The sequence below is a fragment of the Monodon monoceros genome, unplaced genomic scaffold (genome assembly GCF_005190385.1).
Source record: "Monodon monoceros isolate NGI ecotype Baffin Bay Population unplaced genomic scaffold, NGI_Narwhal_1 Super_Scaffold_6, whole genome shotgun sequence".
In the NCBI taxonomy this organism is placed as follows: Eukaryota; Metazoa; Chordata; class Mammalia; order Artiodactyla; family Monodontidae; genus Monodon; species Monodon monoceros.
The window spans coordinates 80,269,344-80,288,189 of record NW_021703783.1 but is presented as its reverse complement, the minus strand read 5'-3'; the positions used below and the strand labels follow the sequence as shown (position 1 = coordinate 80,288,189).

The 18,846-nt window shown below is 42.7% G+C and overlaps 1 protein-coding gene across 4 annotated transcripts in view; it reads right to left on the bottom strand.

Annotated features, from left to right (window-relative positions):
* Positions 1-18,846, bottom strand: part of ANO4 (anoctamin 4) — a 357,757-nt gene that overhangs the window by 170,828 nt on the left and 168,083 nt on the right. The window lies entirely within an intron of this gene.

The following is an 18,846-nucleotide window of genomic DNA, read 5'->3' as shown; positions in this document are numbered from 1 at the left end:
TATGCTACATGTCCACTGCAGGTCAGCTTACTGCAGTGACTCAGTGATTCATGCTGATGGGTCACTGTGCCAGAGGGAAGGCAGAGCTCAGAGGGTTTCATAAGGACACACACCGCTTCTGCGCCTAGCTCACGGGACAGAAGTCGTCATATGGACTTGTCTGTGAGGCCACCAGGAAGAGGGGTTATACCTGACGAGTAGTGCTAATGAACACACACTGATACAGAATATCCTTCCTCCAACACCGACTTAGTATCACAATGCATCTATTATGTAAAACAAATGTCTTATCTACCTCACAACATAACCACTCATAAAGTCATTCAACAAACACCTAAAGATAAACTTAACTACATCCTGGGTACTATGTTGGGATACAGAGAAGGCTAAGACGTGATGAATATGAATAGAAGTTGGTCTCATGTCCTACGGGAGCACAGGAGAGAAAATGCTCCCTTTGTGGATGTTCCCTCCATGAAGTACTAAATCTCTCCTCAGAAGAAAGCCATGTCAGTTCTGATCTGCCCAACTCCATCAAAAGTCCTCATCATAACATTTCTCTCATCCTTCAAGGTGGTATATTAGATAAGTTGAACTTGGGGACAACTATATCATCACAGTTATACTTTATATTATCACAAATGATTGACCAGCTGATAAGTATTCACAGTTGTGACCCAGTCAATAACCCATGTGTCATTATGCCCTTAATAAGCTGCAGAGATTAACAGCCATCAAACAAGCGTGAGCCAGAAAGGACGAGTAAGCAGGTTGTCTGCTGCCAGTGAAGCAGCAATTTAACTTTGGAAATACTTTCTAACGTACTTGGAAAGGTCATGACATCCCTCCTAGGCCTATTCTATTTATCTCTTGGTGGAATGCTGATCAAAATTAGAGGATGCAGTAACAGCACATGTAGTGGTAGCTTACAAACGGCTTTTTACCTAAAGGTTGTGAAAAAGCTGTCAAGAAATGGGGCTCATATGATCTTTAATAACAAAAATGTAGCTGATAGATTATACCTCGACCCATACCAGTTCCTCATTGGTGTAATGCTGATATAACTCCTTTGCCTACTTTATAGGGCTAAGATAAGATAGATAGATATAGATATGGACAGATATCTATATATAGATAAGTATATATAGATATAAATTACATATAAAATTATATAATGCAAGAAACCTTGCTGTGTGGGAGCCATTAGTGTACCTCTGGGCACACGGACATCGGAGCTTCCTGGCCCAGTGTTCATCTGGAGCCATATAATGAGCTCTGGCCATTGAGCTGTGATCAGAAGCCTTGAAGACTGGTGTGTGATCTGCCATTCCCTTCCACAGAGGAAGGTTTCTGGATGACGCTACTGGTATGCTGGGTCCCTGGTAACTGCAAGTAACTGGTAACTCTTCCCCCTCCCCTGCTATCCTGAGATCAAGTAGTAAATCCTGTTGGCTCAAGCCTTGACTGCAATATAGAAGTTATATAAAAGCTCTGCATGGAACTTCATGGGATCACAAGGAGACAGAGATATAGAAGGAAAGGCACCCAGGACCAGGTCTTAGGATGTACTAACATTTGGAGGTCAAATGGAAGAGGAGGGTGAGCAAACGAAGAAGGGAGAAATCCAGGAGAGCATGAGATGTCTCCCAAGTCAAGAAAAGAATGTTTTTCAAGGAAGGAACAATCCACCGTGTGGACAAATGCTGTTGACAAAGCCAGAAAGATAACAGAGGTGGCACGAGCACTGGATTTGGTTAAAGCTGACCTTAATAAAATCAGTGTCTATAGAGGGAGAAAGCCCAGATCAAGTAGTTTGAAAAGAGACTGGGCCCATCAACAAATGACTGCTGTAAGATGATGTGGTATATATATTTATAATGGAATATTACTCAGCCATAAAAAAGAATGAAATAATGCCATTTGCAGCAAAATGGATGAGCCTAGAAATGATCACACTAAATAAGTCAAAGACAAATATCATATGACATCACTTACATGTAGACTCCAAAAAAATGATACAAATGAACTTATTTACAAAACAGAAACAGACTCACAGATGTAGAAAACAAACTTATGGTTATCAAAGGGGAAAGGGAGGGAAGGAGGGACAAATTAGTAGTATGGGATTAACAGATACAAACTACTATACCTAAAATAGATAAGCAATGAGGACAAACTATACAGCACAGGGAATTATATTCAATACCTTGTAATAACCTGTAATGGAATATAATCTGAAACAATGTATAACTGAATCACTTTGCTGTACACCTAAAACTAACACAATGTCGTAGATCAACTATACTTCAATTAAAAAAAGAGAGGGCTTCCCTGGTGGCACAGTGGTTGAGAGTCCGCCTGCCAATGCAGGGACACGGGTTCGTGCCCTGGTCCGGGAAGATCTCACATGCCGCGGAGCGGCTGGGACCGTGAGCCATGGCCGCTGAGCCTGCACGTCTGGAGCCTGTGCTCCGCAACGGGAGAGGCCACAACAGCTAGAGGCCCGCGTACCGCAAAAAAAAAAAAAAAAAAAAAAGAGAGAGAATGGTAGGTGAGGATATGGAGACAATGATGCTGGACAAATCTTTGAAGAAGACTTTTGTGAAGTGGAGAAGAGAAACAAGGTGGTCATTGGAGGAGAATGTGGGGGCTCAAGGGATTTTTCTTAAGATATGAGTTACAGGAGCATATTTATAATAATTGAAAGAGAGCAAAAATTGATGATGCAGGAGAGAGAAGAGACGATCACAGGAGCCAAGTCCTTGAGAAGGTGAAATGGGAGGGAAGTCAGCACACAACAGGAGGGCTCTGGGAACAGTGGCAGGTACTTCAAGCGTAGTCGTGGTGGGAAGGCAGGGAGTGAGTGTGGCGATGCCCTCACAAGACCCTGTCCGATTGATTCTATCCTCTATCAAAGTATAGACAAGCTTATCAGCAGAGCCTGTGTGTGGGTGGTGGAGATACAGATAAAGGAGGTGAGACGGTGGAGGGGCAAGAAGATGGTGGGGAATCACAGCTGGCCAACTCCCTCACCTATTCAGTCTTTGGCCGGATGTCATGTTCAGTGAGCCCCCTACATCACACTGTATTTAGAATGCATATCCCTTCACCCCCCAGCACTCTCACACTTTGTTCTACTCTTTCCTTTGCCATATCACCTTCTATCATACTATGCTATTTACTTACGTTTATTGTTCACTGTCTCACTCATTAGAAGGTGAACACCTCAAGGAAAGGGGCTCTTTGGTTGGTTCCCTGATGTATTCTGAATGCCTGGAACTGTGCCAGGCACTGTCTATTTACTGAATGAATAAACTTTTAAAAATGAATGAATGAAAGGAGGAGGCCAAGAAAGGAAGGATGGGAAGGAGAAATGAAGATAATTCCTCATTATGGTGATGGGGGAAGCAAACCTACTCGGCTACCTGGCATTCTTTGTTACTCTGGTCCTCATCTGAGATGGTGGCCATAAAGTGAACCAGTCAGCATGTTTTTCTAGCAACATTCAACATGCTCAGGTGCAGGCACAAAGAAGGTGGGGTTTAATCAAGGTCAAGGCTTTGCCAGGCAAATAAGTCAAAGAAACAAAGGGATAAGAGAATTGAGGTGCTTGTAAATGAGTGGTCATAACGATGGACCATAGAATCAAAGAGAAGTAATCAGGGGAATGAAATGATGGTCAAAAGAGTGGTTGGGACAATTAATCATCATAGTCAATGTACTCTCCAGTGACATTTTAAAATATTTAAACCCATTCGAAAGCAGGTTTCCATTGCAAGTATTTTAGGGTTTACTTAGAACTGTCTTTCCCTAAAGAGACTTCATTTCAAAGAGAGATTAAGGTATAGCTTTGCTAAGTATAAACAGAAAAAGAAGAAAAGGACAACTACAAACTAAACTTCAGTACTTACCTGCTAATTGCTATCTTTGTTTTGCCAACCAAATAAAGCACTGTGTGACAACAAGAATCAAGACTAGGGGTTTTTCATTTGACTGGAGTTTGTACAGAGAACTGCAGGGTGGGAGAGCCCTTCGGGCAAACAGAAGCAAGAGTGGACACGTCAGACATAATGTGTACAGTGTAATCCATGAGTCACCGAATTTAGGACTAGATTTTAGAAGACCCACAGGCACCTATTAGAGTCTGAAAGATTGAATCAAGGCAGCCTCAGGTGAATGCCAAAGTGATTTACTGCTGTGCAATCCAAAATAATATACTGGCTAAACCAAGGAGGCGACGGACTGCAGAAGAGGAGAGGCCCTGAGAGGAGACATAACGCATTTCTGAAACACTAACGGACAGCAGGTCTCACCACGTGTCATTTTCTTTCCTGCGCACAGTGCAGTTTCATTCTTCTGCCTGCTCTGCTCCCAGCCTTCCATAAAGCTCTTTTTAATTTCAACCTACGTAGAAAAAGTCAGAACGGAGAATGGAGATGAAAAACAAAGAACTCTAGTGAGCAATACCATCTTCTTGGAAGACCATGATGATCTTGGTTGAGTTTTCAGGTGACGGCGGTATGGTTGGCTTAGCAAAACCGTGGGCCTGAAAGAGATCCAGCAACGAGATGACACTTTACCTAAACGGAAGTACAGCGTAATGGTTTTGGTTGCAAAGAAGCCAAATGATGTTAGTTTAGACGATTTTGGAGAAAAGTGACTAAAAAATGCTTATCTGGCCAGTATCAGTCCAGTCATCAAGGCCTAGGAGGACAATTAGATGTGATGTAAATTACATTCATGGGAAACTGCTGAATGATCATAAACAGCTTGAAAGTCGAGGTGAAGTGATGAGCCAGGCATTATGCAAGGCTCTGTGGGGAAACCTGTGTGGTCCTCATGGGATTCCCACTCCGACTGGGGAAGCAGAGCTGCCAGAGGAGCTGTGATATCTCCATCACAAGTTACGGTGCCTCTGCTCATACTGCTTCCTGTCTGAACACCATGCCCTTGTATTCTGCTGCTCTGTCAATTCATCCTTCAAGATCTAGGTCGCTTCCTCTAATTTTCCTAAAACCTCTGGGAAGAATCTGAAGTCCCCTTCATGCTTTCATAGGGACTTTTCAGGCTGTGCCCTGATCATGTCTCACGCCCGCCTTCACCTCTAGTCAACGAGCTCCTCAAACGCACTGAGTGTAACGTGGCTGTATTTTCCGAAGACGGCCCTGGCAATAGCTTTCACCCCACATGTCTTCCAGAACTTTGCCTCCCTCCATCAAGAGGTGGGATCTATGTCCCCTCCCTCTGTTCCCACCTCTGCGAATGGAGGGCAGAATAAATGCTTCTGGATCTAGGTCATAAAAATGCACATCTGTTGATGGGTTTAAGAAGAAGTGGCGTATATATACAATGGAATATTACTCAGCCATAAAAAGGAATGAAATATTACCATGTGCAGCAACATGAATGGATCTAGAGGGTATCACACTAAGTGAAGTTAAGTCAGGCAGAGAAAGAGATATTAGATGATATCACTTATAGGTGGAATCTAAAAAATAATACAAATGAGTCTATACATAAAACAGAAACAGACTCATAGTCATAGAAAACAAACATATGGCTACCAAAGGGGAAAGGGAGGAGGGGAAGGGATTAAATAGGAGTGTGGGATTAACAGATACAAACTACTATACGTAAAATAGATAAGCAACAAGGACCTATTGTACAGAACAGGGAACTATTATATATTCAATGTCTTGTAATAACCTATAATGGAAAAGAACCTGAAAAATATATAACTGAATCACTTTGCTGTATACCTGAAACTAACACAATATTGCAAATCAACTATACTTCAGTTTAAAAAAATGCACATCTGTCTCATTCTCTTGGAACATAGGTACCACATCACGAGGATGCCTGAGGCAGGGGAGCCTCAGAGAAGCCTGTGCAGAGATCCACAGGGAAAGAAACCAAGCCTACAGCCCCCAGGCCTGGCTGAGCTCTCAGCTGAGAGTCACCTTGAAAAGGGGTCCACCAGCCTCCCTGGGAGCACGGCCCCTGCTAATGCCCATGGAGCAGAGAAGAGCTGGTCCTGCAGAGCCCTGCCCAACTGCAGACTTGAGAATAAAATAAACGACCGTTGTTTTAAGCCACAAGTTCTGGAGTTGTCTGTCAGGCAACAATTGATAATGGGAGCACTCTTTCATTTCTGATTCTGCCTGGCACAGAGCCTGGAATGTGATAGACATCTGTACGCGTGATGACTGACACTCTAACACCACAGGAGCCGCAAGTGGTGGAGGGAACCTTCCTCTTTTCTCAATTGTGAGAGGAGTTTTCAGCTTGTCTTTCCTTTGTCCTCTCCCTTCCTCCTGCAGCACAGACCCACAGATGTCTCCTTATGTGGGCTTGTGACTGCTGCCGTCTGACTCCCAAAGATTTGGTCTCAATGAATTCAGCTCTGCTGTGAACAAAGAATTGCCTAGTGGCAGCATCAGAACAAAGGTTTGGGTGTGAGGGAGGTACTGTGTCTGTGGTCAAGGTATCCAGCCATGGCCACGTGAAACACCAGGAAAAGCTGTTCCACCATCACCCTGAGGAACAGTATTAGGATTCATGACTTACGACTGTAAACCCTTTGGGTATGACAGAGAAGGGGCTGACATAGCCTTAGATGAAGGGACAGGTGTCCAGTCAATCCTGGTAGGAGGAGGTCTAGTGGCTGTGTCATGCTGTTTGCTGTCATCTTGGCATCTCTGTCCCCCCTCTTTCTGAAGTCTCCTCTGAATTGCTGAGGAGAAGCTGGGACTGCATTTCCCAGAATCCCCTTCCCTGGGGGGCTCTGGGTTAGAGTTAACAACGAGGGGTAAATAAAATCTGGAAAGTGGAAGAGGCTGTTTTTTCCTCCAGGTAGGCAGCTAGGCACAGTTGTGTAAGTTAGAGACAGCTTCAGGTAAGTCTTTTGAGAATCACCTGTGTCACGGTCCAACACTCTTGGGACACCTAGGGGCTTCCAGGCCAGCACGTGGGACCACCGCTACGATGCTTCAGGAAGCAGCTGGAGGTGACTTCCCTGCCCTTTTCATCGATGGTGTAAGCCTCCGTATCAAAGCCTTCGTTCTTGGAAGACACAGAGTGGCTTGTTTTCTGCAGAACTCTAACTGAAGAGGGGCCAAGCAGTTACAAGCACGAGGGAAGACCTTCAAAGACGAAACTTGATGTACGCGTAGACAAAAGTGTGGAAGGCCATGAAAGACGTAGCACCAAAAGAGGTGGAAGCTAAACTAATGAATAGCAAAGGACAAGTTAGGGAGGGGTTTGCAACCAGGTCAGGTCTCCGCAAAGGCCCCAACACTGCTCAGGCACTTGATTCGTCCCTGCTCTGTGCCCTGGGAGAGGTCGTGGAGATGCAAGCCCTGTCATCTTCCCCACCCCCACCCCAGCCAAATCCAGCCAGTTCCCCTCCTTCTATAGGACACACCCTCACCCTACTTAGTGGTTCCACTTATTCTTCCAACCCTCATCCCAGTCCACATGTGGGAAAATGCAAGGCAGAAGTAGTCCCCACAGTGGGAAAACTCTGAGGGGCTTTTGAGAGAGGGGTTTAGGAATGCACATGCCAACTTCTCTCTTAGTTTGCTCATTATCTTGGAGACTTGCCTTGAACTCCTGAACAAAACAGTGACTCCCTCCCAGGATTCCTGCATATTTTCTCCACAGTACTCATCGCACCTGACACATTTAATGCTTCTCTTCCCTCACAGTAGACATGATGCTCATTAGATATTTGATGAATGAATGAAGAATGACTCCATCTGGAAATGGAATCATCGGATGTCATCGACTGCTCTTAAAATATGCCTAAGACACAACAGGAAGCGAGTTAAGCCTTGGTCTCTGCCTCCAGGGACAGTGCTGCATCATCGCTTCTGCAGTCGAAGTACCTCAGGCTCGGTTCATAAACTTCAGCTTGCAGTTCACCGTTTTCAAGTTTTCCACTTGTAAGGATTACAAGCAGGAGACCATGGATTTACAGCTCTCTAGACTGCTTCGAAACTTTGAAATCACTCCATCTCATTAATTAATAATTAATGTCATATCCCTAGTATATACTTTGTGTAGTTTTCAGCAATTTAACATAACACGTAGTAAGAACAACCGGAACAAAAATAAGTCAAGAAAAGACTTTCAGTTCCTTTCACGGCTGCAACTCTGCAATGCCCACATTTGGTAAGTAACAAATGACAATGCAAAATGTGTTTTATATCAGACAAGTTCATTTTAGACCAGTGAGAAGATCTTTTAGATTAATTTTCTTCTCGTGGGATTGGTAACAATAGTTCATAATGTGACATGAGTTCTTCAGCTGTGCCTTATATAATGGGTACATTTTTTCCTTAACGTTGATCTGTCTTGAGCAAAGGAATATGCATGAGTCACATGAAATATGTATTGATTTAGAATGATCCTTTGAGTAAATCAGTTCAGGATAACTTGTACTGGTCATCTTGACCTGGCAACAGAAATATTTTGATTAAACTCTGTCTTCCTAAACAAGCAAAAGCAGTTGAGGTAAAAATAAGTAGGCCCTCAGCTCTTTAAACTGGTCTCAAAAATTAGAGTGAGAATAAGGAGGAGTGGTGGGGAGAGGAAGACAGAGACAGAAAGAGGGAGAGAGAAACAAAAGCAGAGAAAGAGAGAATGAGACAGAGAGAGAGAAGGAGAGAGCCCCCTCGCTCCCACCATTTGATGAAACTACCTTAAGAAGAGGGACCAGTGAGAATGAGGCTCTAATTCTGATGGACTGATCTAGGGCAATGGTAGGTGACACCAGAAGGACCAAATCCTGGTGATGAGGTGGGACTTACTATTGGTATGTCTTGCCACACACCAGATCCCTTCAGGTTTCCCTAGACACAAGCCAGGGAGCCTCAGTCCAAGAGGGGATGGGGTTGAATGCCTGAGATCAGAACACAGGGTGACCAGGGGCTGGAGCCACTCCCTTCTTTATCAATACCAACAACCACCTAATATGTGCTGGACTCTCTTCTCAGCGTGTTATAATGTATTGGCTCATTTTGTCTACATAGCAGCCCCATTAGTTAGGATTATCTACTGTTTAATAAATGAAGACGCTAAGGCACAGAGTGGTTAAGAGCCTTGCCTGGGTATTTACTCAGTAAGTGAGAAAGTACCAGTGGATCTGAATCCCTGTTGTCTGGTTTGAAAGGCCAATCTTAATTTACCCTATTCTCTCCTCAAAGACATAGGCATCTTCATGATTCAAGAGCCTGATATTAAGAGTGCTTAAGTTAGCTGGTCCAGGTGGATGAAAGACGGAATAGCTGCCTTGAATTCCTCTAGGTATCTCATAGATACAACTCTATGCAGTTTGTTGCACTAAGAGTCTAACTCAGTAGTTCTCAGCTAGGGACAATTTTATACACCTGCTCCTGCGGACATAGGACCATACTTGGAGGCATTTTTGGTTGTCATAACTTGGTGAGGTGGGGGGAGGAATACTGCTGGGATCTGGTGGATAGAGGCTAGGGATGCTGCTAAACATCCTACAGTACACCGAACAGCCTCCTACAACAAAGAATTACCCAGCCCCAAACATCAACAGTGCTGAGGTTGAGAAATCCTAGAGCTAAATTGATTGATGTTACCCAGACACAGCCACGGAAATCAGCTATTTACAATCTCTCGCAACAAACTCAAAATCCCACAAGCTAAGCACTGGGCTCGGTCTTACTGTAAACAAACCTGTAAGACACCGTCTCTGACCTCAAAGTGATTATACCAGCCACATGGAATCCTTGCTTTTATGATGGAGTATCCTAAACTTAGAGGAAAATCTGAACAAATTAAAGCAGAATAAATGCCCCTGTGTACCTGCTCTCTCTTTTTTTCACTTCCATCAAGACCACCATGAATTCCCTGACTGCTGCAATCTCAAAGTGGGCCATCTAAAACCACAGATTTGGCAGCATCTCTACTATCAGTAGAGATATGTGTCAGTGGTAATGAATTCTGATGGTTGACAGCCCAGAAGCCGAGCCGCTGTGGGTGTTGAAGAACTACCCTCTGCCAAGCAGGAGCAGCGCTCACCTCCCATCACCTCCTCCAGCCTCAGCCAATGACTGATAGGCAGGGGGACCTCTGCTTTAAAGGTGAACCACCTCTGTGGTGCTCCCTCTGCTCCAGAGCTTCCCGCTTGGATCAGAGACTATACTCTCAGTGTAGCTTTTCTCCTCTGACCTCTGCTACTTCCCTCACTCCCCCTTCTCCTGAGAGCACTCCACCCATCAACAACTTTAGCAAGAATCCTTGCCTCAGGCTCTGTTTCTGTTTAGGAAAGAGATTCAACCTCAGACACCACTTTTTAAAAAGACCACTGCAAGTACAGATCAACAATGAACTCCTGAAAGGTACTGCTCTGATCTGAATTGTATCCCCTTAAAATTCATATGTTGAAATTCTAACCCCCCATGTGATGGTAGTAGGAGGTGGGGCCTTTGAGAGGTCATTAGGTCATGGAGTCATCAAAAATGGGATTAGCTCCTTTAAAAAAGAGACCTCAGAGAGCCCTCTACCTCCTTTCACCACGTGAAGACACAGCAAGAAGATGCTGTCTATGAACCAGGAACAGGGTCCTCATCAGCACCTTGATCTTGAACTTCCAGCCTTTAGAACTGTGAGAAATAAGTTCTTGTTATTTACAACCCACCCAGCCTATGGTATTTTGTTATAGCGGCCCAGTTAGATTAAGACAAAGACTCAAGGAATTTCCAGGGCTTTGATTTTCAAAAGAAAATCTGCCTTCTTCACTCTTTGCTTAGGACTGTCCTTAATTTTCCTTTCCCTTCAACTCCAACTTGAGACCCTTGGTAATACATATATATGACATATCAGAAAATGGAGATTATTAAATGGAGTAAGGTCTAAGTCTCTTTTGAGGGTCCAGAAAATACTAGAGGACAGGAATTTGCATAGTTCAGTTTGTCCGGACAGATTTATTTTAGACACGCATCATGGTTTGAACTATAAAAGAAGGGAGGAGACTCTGGTTCTTTCCCCTTCATTCTCAGAGCTCTGGATCCAGAGAGAACATCTATAGAAACAGTGGTTGCAGAACATAAATAGGGATGAAAATAGGAAGGGTAGGATGGGCAGGAAGCCTGGGAAGGCAGAGAACAATCTAGGTGAGATTAGCACTTTCCATGGGGAATCTTTGTATAGTTTTCCTTTGGATAGGTGTAAAGCAAGACTAGGATGGGCAATCAAGTACAGTTTTTCAGTTCTGGGTTGCTCTATAATTTTATTCCCTGATGAATCTAAAACCAAATCCTCTGGGCAGATAAATGTCTGAACGTTGACAATGTTAAACATGTTACCTAAGGTATTCTAAGTTTTTCCAAGAGCACTGAAGGTAATCATTAATCTCATCCGTGCATATACATTATAAGCAATATATAGTCAGTTGATGTTGCTATCCTAATGGTTACATTTTAAGGCATCTATAAACTGTATGAAAAATTTTCCAAAAACTTTGCCTTGAAAAAAATTTTTTTTTTTTTTTGCAGTATGTGGGCCTCTCACTGTTGTGGCCTCTCCCGTTGTGGAGCACAGGCTCCGGACGCGCAGGCTCAGCGGCCATGGCTCACGGACCCAGCTGCTCCGCAGCATGTGGGATCTTCCCAGACTGGGGCACGAACCCGTGTCCTCTGCATTGGCAGGCGGACTCTCAACCACTGTGCCACCAGGGAAGCCCAAAAAACTATTTTAAAAGTAAAAATGTTAATACACTGTGTTTAGCTGTTATGATAACTATAATGATTTATTAATTGCTTACAATATGGCAGGTACAAAGATAAGCACTTGATATGAATGATTTCATTTAATTATCATAATAACCCATGAAATAGATCTCATCATTAGCCTCATTTTGCAGATGAGCTAACTTTCCTAGGAGCACATAGCTTTTAATAATGAAAACAAATGAGAACTCAGAATGTCTAACCCAGACTCTTAACCACTGTGTTAGTTAACTGTTGCTGTGTAACAAATTACCACAAATTTAGAGGCTTAAAACCACACATATTAATGAGTTTACAGTTTCTGTAGGTCAGGAATCCAGACACAGCTTAGCTGGGTCTCACCAGGCTGCAATACAGGTCTTAGCCAGTGCTGCAGTCTCAAGAGAGGCTCGACTGAGGAAAGATCTATTTTCAAGATCCGCCATTTGTTGGTAGAGCTCACCTTGTGGTTGTAGGACTGAGGTCCCTGTTCTCTGGCCAGCTGTCAGCTGGGAGCAACTCTCAGCTCCTAGAGGCCACCCCCCCCTTTCTTTGCATAGGGGCTCCCTTCATAGACTGTTTCACAATATGGGAGCTTACTTCTTCAAAGTCAGTAAAGGAGAGTCTCTCTAACTCCAGTCAGCTGAGACAGGGTTTTATATACCATAATATAAATAACCACAGAAGTAACATCCCACTACATTCGCCATATTCTGTTGGGTAAAAGCAAGTCACAGGTCTCACCTGCACTCAAGGGGAGGAAATTGCACAAAGGCATGAAAACCAGGAGGCAGGCATCACAGACTTTAGGGTCTGTCCACCACAACAACTAGCCAGGTAACAGACTGCAATCATGCTTGTGCCACTTTCCTGTATTTCCTGAATTTGACTCTTTTTTTTTTTTTTTGACTCACTTTTAAAAATACTTTACAAAGAACTTTTATATCAGTCACAAATTGTTTGCCATGAATAGAAGGTAAAACAGGTAAAATAAAAAAGATTTACACCGTACTGTGTATTCACCTGCACGGGCTCACTTAATCCTCACACAGTTCATGGTAAATAATATTATCCTCGTTATTAAAAATGTGGAAGCTGAGATCCAGAGAAGTTTGAAAAACCGCTCAAGACCACTCAGCTTATAAGTAGTTGTATCAAGATTCAAATCCATGGCTACTGGCAGCCAAAGTGCAAGGAAACACAGTCAAGATAGCACCCAATTTCACTAAGCACCCCGATTTTCCTGGTTCCCTTTCATAACTCCACTTGTGTCCTAACTTCTTCAACCCTGAGATTCTTTTTCTTTTTTAACATCTTTATTGGAGTATAATTGCTTTACAATGCTGTGTTAGTTTCTGCTGTATAACAAAATGAGTTAGCTATATGCATATGTATATCCCCATATCTCCTCCCTCTGCGTCTCCCTCCCACTCTCCCTATCCCACCCCTCTAGGTGGACACAAAGCACTGAGCTGATCTCCCTGTGCAATGCGGCTGCTTCCCACTAGCTATCTATTTTACATTTGGTAGTGTATATATGTCCCTGCCACTCTCTCACTTCGTCCCAGCTTACCCTTCTCCCTCCCCATGTGCTCAAGTCCATTCTCTACATCTGTGTCTTTATTCCTGTCCTCCCTTAGGTTCATCAGAACCATTTTTTTTAGATTCCATATATATGTGTTAGCATACGGTATTTGTTTTTCTCTTTCTTACTTCACTCTGTATGACAGACTCTAGGTCCATCCACCTCATTACAAATAACTCAGTTTCATTTCTTTTTATGGCTGAGTAATATTCCATTGTATATATATGTGCCACATCTTCTTTACTGAGATTCATTTTTAAATACCAGGAATCAACATGATATAAAGGTAAAGAGTAAGTAGGCTCAAGTTTTAATCTGGGCTTTATCTCTTACTGACTTTGCCACCTGGGGCAAGTTACTGCTTTGCCTCAATTGTCTCACCTATAAAATGGAGATGATAATAGTAAGTGATTCACGAAGGCAAGAGTGAGAATTTAATAATACTATTTTTTGTCATCATCTCAAAGAAAAATGTCCAAGATTCCCAACCCTGAGTGCTATGCATGTGTTTACTACAGTGAGATATTCCAATCCTTCTGAGAAACGAGTGAAAGCACAAACAGGCTATTCTGAAACATTGCACTCTTTTCTGAATTTCTGTTTTTAAAGCTTACTATATTTTCTCTTTGGAGGTGGCAATGTCCTTGAGTAGGGCTGAGAGGATGGGGTGTTATGCCCAAAGCAAAGGGTTGGCTTAAGCTAGGAGCACAGTCGGAACACCCTCAGCAGCAGGGGCACGGCTGCATTTGTGGACATAGATGCAGGCAGGTGGGTCCCTGCATGGGAGGGACTCGTGTCCATTCTTTTTTTATTGCTTTGAGAACGCTGCTCCAAAAATTCTTCCCTCACTTTTCCCCAACATCAAGTTTGCCTCACAAATTATTTCTATTAGCAGGAAATCATGCAGTTATCTCTCCCATCTTAAATAAAAAGAACACTTTCTGGACCCAAAGTCTTACACCAGTTATCACTCCATTTTTCTCTTTTCCTTTACAGTGAAACTCCGTGAAAGACCTATTTCTATCTGCTGTCTCCACATTTCCCCCTCCCATTCTTGAACACATTTAGTCATGATTTGATTTCATTTCCACCTCTCCGTGGAAACTTCTCTTGCCCAGCTCCCCAGAGCCCTCCACATCGCTAAATTCAGTGACTAACTTTCAGTCTTCATCTTACTCACCCCGTCCAGCAGCAGCATCTGACACAACTGCTCCTTCCCTCCTGAAACACTGCCCTCCAGGCACCACACCCTCTAGGTTTTCCAGCCCAGATCTCCGCCTGTCTTCCAGACTCTTCCCTCCTACTCAACATCTCCACCACCAGGACACCTTAAACTTAACACGTCTACAAGGGAACCCACTTCCCTCTGCTGCCCTGTAAAGGCAGTTCTTCTAACTCTTTATTTTTCTGTTTTTGGCCATGTCATGCAGCATGTGGGATCTTAGTTCCCCGATCAGGGATCCAAGTCACGCCCCCTGCACTGGAAGGGCGGGTTTGTAACCACTGGACCACCAGGGAGGTCCCTCTTCCAGCTCTTTAAATGAACAGTGTATGACAGATGAATGGCCTGTGACTCCTTCACATCACTCATTCAATCTGTCTTCAGTTCCCATCGGCTCTACTTCCTACTCTTCTCAGCATCTCCTCTGCTGTGCGCTTGGCCAAGCCACCATCACCTCTCTCTTGGATTCTTGTGACAAATCTCCTAACTGACCTCTCTGCTTCTCCCCTCACCACCTCCCCACTTCCCACAGTCTACTATCACCAGGAAACCCCAATGACCCTAAAAAAACAGAAACCAGATCTTATCATGCCTTGCCTCAAAACTGTCCGGTGATTTCCCATGTCATGCAGAGAAAAACTAAAGTTGCCCAGTGACCACTAAGACCTGATGTCATCTGGCTTCTGTTGCCTCTCTGATATAATTTCTCACTATTCTCTACTCTGCTCAGTCAACTCCTGTCATACTGGCCTCTTTACTGTTCCATAAACACACCAGGCATGCTCCTGACTCAGGGCCTTTGCACATGCTGTTCTTGTTCCCTGGGAAAGGGGCCCGCCTTTACCAACTTTCATAAAATTGCAAGCCCTTCTCGACACTTCCTGCTTTACTTTTTTCTCCTTAGCATTTATTGTTCTTCAATACAGATTTCCTCATTTAGTTTGTTCTTAAGTTCCCACAGGGCAGGAATTTTTTTTTTGTGTGTGTGGTACGTGGGCCTCTCACTGTTGTGGCCTTTCCCGTTGCGGAGCACAGGCTCCGGACGTGCAGGCTCAGTGGCCATGGCTCACGGGCCCAGCCGCTCCGTGCCATGTGGGATCCTCCCGGACCGGGGCACGAACCTGTGTCCCCTGCATCGGCAGGCGGACTCTCAACCACTGCGTCACCAGGGAAGCCCAGCAGGAATTTTTTGTCTGTTTTATTCACTGCTGAGTTCTCAGTGCTTAAGGCAGTGCCTGGCAGAGGGTAAGTGTGTAATAAATATGTGTTGAATGAAGTTAACTATCATCAAGATGGTATGATTTATATAAATACAGTTATTTGGTAAACAACTGATGATATGAGTTTTCCCCCATGTTCTGTGTGATTCTAAAGAGGAAGGGTGCTCCATTAATCTAACTGGTACTCATACATCCCAAATAATTCCAAAGTCATCCACGACCTGACCCTTTATATGAAGGAAGATATAAACCTCTTATTGATAATGAGTTAAAAATAGGTACCAAAGAGTCAATGATGGACTTAAAATGAAAACTGAAAAAAAATATTTTTTATTTATAAATTCATCAAAAAGTGAATTTATAAATATGAGTTTACCTTTAAAGAAGGGAATCTCTTTAAACAGACAGACACTTAAGAAGAAAATCACTTGGATTTGATACTTTATTTGGGAACTCTGCTGTGAATTGCTTTCTCTGGGCTTATATGAAAGATGAGTTACAGAATATTAAAGACCCAGGGTGCTAAAACAAGCACTTACCCGCTGACTAATCAGGTGGGGGGCATAGTTTCCAAGGAAGATGAAATTTGACTACATCCTCATTTTTATCATGAATTAAAGATTTTCCTGGCTGTGTTTCTTGACTTTCAATGTTAAAAGAGATAAAGATTCTCTTTCTATTAAACTGTTCAACTACGGAGCCTGTCTTTACCGATTTGGAAACAAAAGCTTCTAAGTCTGTGAAACATTTTCCGTAACTGTTGGACATCATGACACACAGCTAATGAAGACGATACTAATAATTCATACGACGTACTTAGTGTTCATCACTGATTATACATCAGGTACATGTGGATTCACAGGAAGCCCCCTGGGTTTTCTTTTCCCTTTTCCACCTTGAACTATGTTCTTTGTTTTATGTATAAAAGGTGGAAGTAACTTCTGGAAGCTGAAATAGCTATTAAAATTGCTGTCTTTCTACTGAAACTGTTTATGAAAACACTAGATTTAAATAAAAGTGCTTCTGATGGGTTTTAAATCTAATTATACAATGGAGATACAGATTTACTGTTCATACAAGGGACATTTTATTTTAATTAGTTGTGACAGGGAAGATTAATTTAGCTATAATTTCCTGCTGCCTCTAAGCAAGGAAGGATGTGCAGAGATCCCCCGCTTCTTGCTGAACTGGCTGTGGCTGTGAGGACGTAAAGCAGAGCTCAGAGACAGAGTTAGAGTCAAACTGTGCCGCTTATGCAGAGTTTGGGCCACAGGGAAAAGCTGCTTAGGAAGAAGTTTCCAGAAAACCAAGCTGTTGGTAGTGGATAGAGGACTGTAGGGAAGCTGCCACCAAGAGAAGAACTTTTGGGGGGAAGGGAGAGAAAGAGATGCTTTGATAAGTTTTTATGAAGTTTTGCCATATGGTGATATTGCCCTTTTCCCAACTGCTATTTTTTCCAGTAAACATTAAAATAAATACCTAGGTATTAAAATTTGTTTTAAATTAGAACCAAACAAAATTATCTTGTATACCACTAAAATCATATAAGCTGAACATCTAACACACTATGGTCAACTCTGGACTACACAGAACCAACTGCACACTAAAAGACAGAATAACCGTCCTCAGCTACCTGCTCTAATTCTGGCAGGTGAATACTGTAAGTACAGATGATTTTTAGGAGACATACAGGAGATTTGTCATTTCTTTAGTAATGTATTTTTTTTTTTGGAAAAGTATTAGGCTTTTTGAGTTTTAACTTGTAAGCCACAAAATGACATTGAAAAGACCTACACAAAAGAAGCCCCAGGAGCAGAGAGAACAGTTATGAAGCGCCAAATATAAATCTTTCATTAACTGAAGAAAGCTACCTAGTTTTGATGGGAGTCAAAACTTTGACAGAGTCAGAACGGATCACACGAAGGACTTTCGTTATTTCAGATCATGTCGCAATACAGGTCTTTTATTTCTTTACATAAAAATTCTGAAACTTAGAATGAAAGATGAAGAAAAGATTTTTAGGGATAAAATATTAATGCACTATCAATGTTAAGAAAAGAATACACAACTGTCTCAACAGAAACTTAAAGAACAAGATTTATCAAAGGCATGTTCAGCGGGTATAGGAAAGATTTTCTGGAACCCCACAAAAGTGGAAAAAAACAACATATTTAACTCCGTTTGTTGCTCTGGGGGAAACTCCAGCTGAAGCAGTCTTTTGAGCTATCTGCTTCCACTTTCCTGAGAATGAGAACCTGTTCCCTTAAGGCTATACTCATCTAACTGTTTTTCTAATTCTCTTTTTGGAGACTTCGAGAAAAATACTACTTCTGTTTTATAAATGCTCCAGAGTTGAGGCTAGTCTAACAGACCTGGAAACATCCTATTTATCTAAAATGTACCAAGACTAGCATGCAACCTTCACCGTATAAAGAAAAACATGGATGTCTGACTTCAAAGATCTATCCTTTAGCCTTGAAAAGCAGAATCAGAAGCAAACACTTTTAATTGGCAACATGTTCTTCTGGACTATGGAAAGCTCCAGAAGCTGTGCACAGTGATTAGGGGAAATCTGAGAAGAGTTACATAATCCAGCTAACAGGGCCAAGTTCTAGAAATGTGCACAGCGTTTCTGGGTACACAATAATCCCATTGTGGATTATTATCAGAGGCTTGGCTGGGCCTCTTGTACCATCCTCAAACTTCCCCTGCAGAGGAGAGAAGGGGAAGAGTAAACACTGATAAGGTAATCCTTGAGTTTGGGAACTTGATAAAAACAACCTGAATGTCTTTTAAAAACAGAAGCACTCTGTAAGTCCCAGCTGTTTTTGGCCCAATCAGCCAGTCTCAGTTCTGCTGTGTGTGAGGGTACCCAAACCCATTATGTTTCCTGAAATGTAAAAAGAGCCTCTATGGTGGGGTGATTGCATTTTATCCGAAGTTTTCTTTAATCCATGCAAATAGAACCCGCCATTAACATCGAGAAGCAGTAGATGTAGGAAATCAGGTAAATTATAACACTTTGAAACAATCCATTTAATTTGAATATTTTGATTTTTACGGAATCTTTTGGCATCA